At 40.7% G+C, this 5,852-nt stretch overlaps 1 non-coding gene across 1 annotated transcript; it reads right to left on the bottom strand.

The window, feature by feature from the left end:
* Window positions 1-4,508: 4,508 nt before the first annotated feature.
* trnad-guc (transfer RNA aspartic acid (anticodon GUC)) lies at window positions 4,509-4,580 on the bottom strand. Its single transcript has one exon. It is a non-coding gene; the product is annotated as a tRNA-Asp (tRNA).
* Window positions 4,581-5,852: the final 1,272 nt, after the last annotated feature.

Raw genomic sequence — 5,852 nt, 5'->3', positions numbered from 1 at the left:
CATTAGAAAAGGTTGCCGATTTTTTGACAAGTCGTCTCTAATTCGTCGAGGCATTAATATGAAAAATGCACCAGAGACGATTTTCCCCGTGCTTTTGTTTATTTCAAAAATGACGAAACGCCTAGACATGGGTTCATATTTGTTGAGGAAAGGATCCTGCGTAAGATTATTTTTAACTTTGTAACAAGCTTAAGTGCCAGCCTGACTGATAATCTTTAATTGGCTGTTTGTGTAATTCGGAACACCATTGGGATTGTTCAGCAATTTCCGGTTAGTCGCAGGATGACTAGTAAGGTGAGACATTATGTTTTCTGTTTTTGCTGTAGCATCACAAGAAGCTGCTATCAAGGCAAAAAGATCGTTCTGCCTCCCAAATAAATGAATAATGCGGTGTATGAATTTCAGTATCAGTGTGATGCCAGGTATCTTGCCGCACTTCCCAATAACTTGCAGTTCTTCTTAAATGGCACGGGCCTTCAGCTGTTTGCAAAAGGCAGAGGACTGACTGTACTCAACTAGCCCTTGTTTTCAAAGTCAGAACTCAATTTCTAACGATAGATGTAATTGCAACAATTGGAAATTAATGGATGAACATTTCCAAGCACGCAAAATATTACCTCAGCGGCCAATTTGAGCTGATGACAAAGGCTGGAAAGTCACATGCTCTTTCTAGAAGCTGGACCAATCAGAGTTGATTTACCAACCAATCTCAGTTGATCCAGCAAATTGAAATTTGACATTTTTGATCGTTCCTAATCAAAAGCGACGTCAGCATTTCCCCTTTTTCAGGAAAATTCAAGGTATGCATTCCCAACTGGCTGCTTTCATGTCATTGGGCGCGAGTAAGGAAAACTTAACGTGCATGGACTGCAAGTGATGAGGGGGGAAATTGTCTGTCTCTTTTATTTGAAGCAGTTTGGAATATCTGAATAATGAAGAGTTGTTTCAAAGATGTGTTTTTTCATGAGACTATGAATGAAGGACTGTGTATTTATGATCTCCTTACCTGGATAAAGAAACACAGAGGTGGCGGAACAAAAGCTCGATAGATTCATTCCGGCAATATGATCACTGACTTACAAGGAGAGACTGGCTGAATTTAGCCTTCTCGCTGGAATTTTGGAGAATGAGAGTTGCAGCGAAATGCCCTCATTCAGCGGTTTGTGAATTCTGGAAATTCTCTATCCCAGCAGGCTGTGAGCACTCAGGATGAGCATATTTAAAGCTAAGATCGATACATTTTTGAATACTGAGGAGATGAGAGGGGCTTGGAAATGGTCCTCGGATCATTCTTCATCCCCAGACACAGAGAATTCAAGGAGGTGCAAACATGGTGAGAATGGGGAGACAGAGAGTGAATGAAAGAGAGGGAGAGAGAGTGACATGTCTGTTATCATTTGAATGAACCTTCTCTGATTTGCTTCTAATACATTTACCTTATTTCTTAAATAAGAGGACGAAAGCTGTCCGCAGTGCTCCAGATGCAGTCTCTCCAACACCCTGTTAAAATGTAGCAAAACGTCCCGCTTTGAATTCCATTCCCCCTTGCAGTAAACAACAACGTTCTATTTGCCTTCCTAATCACTGCTTCACGTACACACTAACTTATTGTGATCCGGATAGAGTGGGATAATTACTGAGAAACAATGATCCGCTCAAAAGGAGTTCAGAAATTGAGACAGACAACTGAAACAGCATGTTAAGAAATAGATGGCTTTCAGTTCCGGGAAATATGCAGTAATGCAATTAAAGAGGACCAAAATGGAAAGGTGGGACACAATAAGTAAGAGGGTTCCGAAAATTCAAAATGAGCCGAAGTATCCTGTTTTCCACACACTCGAAGTGCATAATGTAAAAAGCAAGAATTTCGGCTGCTTAGTTTTGAAGTCGGGTGTTTAAAAACAAGGAGATCAAGGTTGAACACTAAGATTTGTGTTTCGGCCTTGGAACACTGTGGTTGTCTCTGATCATCACTCGTTGTCAAGAATGTAATGACATCAGAATTGACACTTAATCATTTTTTTAATTACATGAAAATAGAGCAAGAATTGTATTCGACAGGGTTCGCTGCAGTGCCCAAGGACGGCGAATAGCAGCATTCCTCGTCCACGGCGACCCTCCTAGGTTAGATTACCACCAGTAATAATGTAAATGTTGACATACTTTTAAACCACTGTTCTTGACAACTTCTTTAACGTAAATTTTCACGACCGCATGAGTAGAATTTGTCAGTGAAAAAGATAAATTCCCCGTAGGGTAATAGAACCCCAATCGCCCGTGTGACAGATGGGGAACCTTTACACTACACTAACAAGGAGTTAACAAAGGTTTGGGTTATCGAGTCGCTAAAGAAAAGATCAGAGCAACAATTGTTGTGTGATTTTCTCTGTGTGCCTCTCACAAACCCAAGGAGATTATTTCTATTGCAGAGAGTCATTCAAGTGAGGCGGGCAGAGGAATGGGCAAAAGCAACAGGACATGTAGAAAAACTGAAATCCAACTGAGGCAGGTGGACAACAAAAACAGATGGAGATTGAAAGCTGTAGAATACATATTTCAAAACTCCATCTCTTTGTTATTCGTGGGAGAATGATGGAAACTTAGGGAATGTTTGCCTTTCACAACCGTGGGCGGCCCATGGTGCTTTACAGCCAAGGAAGTATTTTTGTTATTCTTTTGGATTTCCAACATCCGCAGATTTTTTGCTTTTATCTAAGTATTTATTCAAGTTTACTTACTTGTACAAATTACAGCGGAAGAGAAAAGTTGCAGATTCAGCAAAAGCCAAAATCGCAACATCAGAATTGCAGATAAATATGGAAACTTTATTTTTATATCTAGAAACATTTCATGCTCTCATGCAAATTTGGAATTATTGCTCAATTAAATGCTCGCTGGCAATAGCAATCAGGCCTCCAAATTGTTTCTGATCTCAAAAACTCTGGAAGTTAAATGTTTTTTTTCTGCGGTTCCGAGGAGAATTTTAAGAAGTTGCTGACCAGGATTTGAAATCGCATTGTCATCTTCGGCGATTTCAGACGCAGCCTGGCTAACGGTAGGTGCAGATATTGAGCACTCTATTCAGGAGAAAATCATTCACAGCCCCCAGATGGTAGGAATCATTTTTGGTTTGCACATACTCGAAGTGCATATTGTGAAAAGAAACAATTTCGACTGCTTCGTTTTGAAATCGCGTGCATAAAAACAAGGAGATCATGGTTGAACACCAAGATTTGTCTTTCGGCCTTGGAGCACTGTGATTGATTCTGGTCATCACTATTTATAATTACATTAGAATTGAAACAAGCGAGGTTTACTGGGACTTCATTGTTGAGATAATATGTAAAAACATCGAACAGTTGTAGCAGAAATAGAAAGGATTGAGAGGTGACATATTCGAGGTTTTCCATGTGATTGGAAGTTTGGAGCTCGATCGGTGAAATTCCCTCGAGCGACTTGGTCAAAAACAAGAGGACATCGATTCAAATTAATTGGCAAAAAAAATGGAGAGAACTGGAGGGGACATTTGTTTCAATCAGAGCTGTTAACATCTGGAACAGTCTATTTGAAAAGATATTGGAAGTTCATTCCATAAATAATGTTGGAAGACAAAAACACATCGACTGAAAGAAATAACGAAAAAGGTGGAAACACTCAGCAGACTGTGGTCAAGTTTGCTTCTATGTCCAACAGAATTTTCGCGACTACATGAGATGAATACGATTGAGAAGTAACAATTCAGGTATTGAAAGCTGTGCAATACTCTTTTTCCGCGGATTGCATGGTAAGTTCCAAAGTAATTTGGTACAGAAGGCAAACCGATATGAGGAAAAACTTTACTGCACGGCGAGTGTTTAGGGCCTGGATGTTTTATTCTTTCATGGGAACATGGGTGTTGCTGGCTCTGCCAGCATTTTTAGTTCCTATGAGAAGGTGGTGGTAAGCCATATTCTTGAATCGCTGCAGCCCATGTTATGTAGGTAGACCCACAGTACTGTTAGGGAGAGTATTGCTGGATTTTGACCAAGGCACAGTGATGAAACGGCGATATAGTTCCAAGTCAGGATTGTGTGTGGCTTGGAGGTGTGTTAGAATCTGGTAGTGTTCCCATTTATCTGTGCCCTTGTTCTTCTAGGGAGAAGGCGGGTGATTGCACTTGGCGAGTTTGAGGGCCGGTGCAAACACGATGGGCCAAATGGACTCCTGTTGCACCACAACAGTTCTGTGATTCAAAGGAACATAATCATTGTTTAATTACATGAAAAGAGAGCAAAAATTGTATTCGACAGGATTCAAAGCAGTGCGCACGGACGACGAAAAATCACAGCACCACTCATCAACGACGAACATACTACGTCAAATAAACCGTTGATAAAAGGACACTGATCTTCGCCCAAGAAAACCGCCAGTGAGAACGTAAATCTTGACATTTTTAAGCCTCTGTTCTCGACAGCCTCAGGTAAATTTACACTGCGACATGAGTACAATTTGCGACCTAAAAATGCACACTCCCCGTCGGGGAATTGAACCCCGGTCTCCCGCGTGACAGGCGGGGATACTAACCACTATACTAACGAGGATCTACTTGGTTCGACGTCATGTACTGCCTACTGAAAAGGATCAGAGCAACAATTGCCGTGTGATTTACTTTGTGTCCTTTGAACAAGCTCAAGTAGATTATTTCTGTTGCAGAGAATATTTCAAGTCAGGCGGGCAGACGAATGGGCAAAGGCACAAAACATGCTCAGAAACAAACTGAGACAGACGGGCAACAAAAGCAGATGGAGACTAAAAGATGTAGTAAATATATTTCACAATTCCATCTCTTTGTTATTTCTGGGAGAGTGATGTAAAGATAAAAAATGTTTGCCTTTCATAGCCAACGAAGTATTTTGTGAAGATTAATTACTTTCGTTATGACAGAGGGAGAGAAAATTTGCAATTTCAACAAAAGCCAACAGTGCAACATCAGAATTTTATATAAATATGGAAAACGTATTTTTATATCAAGAAACATCTCATTCTCTTTTTGATACAAATTCTGCAGTTGTCAATGTTTGTTGTCTTTTGGAATTGGAATAATTGCTCAGTTAAATGCTCACTCGTCCGCCTCTGTTCAAACGACTGGCAATGAGAATCAGCTATCCAAACTGTTCCTGGTCTCAAAAACGCTGGAAGCTAAATATTTTATCTTCTATCGTTCCAAGGACAGTCTTAAGAAGTTACTGCACACGAATTAAAATTGCATTGTCATCTTAGAGTCATAGAGTCATTGAGGTATACAGCACAGAAAGGGACCTTCGGCCCATCGAGTCTGCGCCGGTCAAACAAGTACCGAACTATTCTAATCCCATTTTCCAGCATGCAGGCAATAGCCTCGAAGGACTTTTTTTTTTCAACATGGTTTCTCGAGAGAGAGAATTATTTTGCATTACCCCACGATCTCCCTCTTCCATCATCTCCAAAGCACGATTTCCGTATTCATGATCCACCACAGGAACATTGTCGTATTGTGAAGCATTGGAATCTCTTTTTTTTTCATAAACCTTTTGACCTCCGCACAAATGTCTCCTCTGGGCTGGATGGGGAGCTTGGGGGTTTACAGCTTCCAATTCTGCCCTTGCCAACCACAGAATCTGCGATTTCAACCCCAGCCTACCTTTCGAAATGTCAGGATATTCAGCACTCCTTTCATGAGAAAGTCATTCACAGCCTCCAGATGGCAGGGATCATTTCTCCTCTTCCAATAAACCTTTCGAGACATTTATGTGATCGCCCTATATTTAACTTAGCATCGGCCATTGTTGAAAGCCAACATGCAATACACATTTGCATCCCATTATAAACGATAA

This window comes from Cetorhinus maximus, chromosome 21 (assembly GCF_964194155.1).
Source record: "Cetorhinus maximus chromosome 21, sCetMax3.hap1.1, whole genome shotgun sequence".
Classification (NCBI taxonomy): domain Eukaryota; kingdom Metazoa; phylum Chordata; class Chondrichthyes; order Lamniformes; family Cetorhinidae; genus Cetorhinus; species Cetorhinus maximus.
The sequence above is the reverse complement of the archived record's forward strand: the minus strand, read 5'-3'. Positions and strand labels throughout refer to the sequence as shown.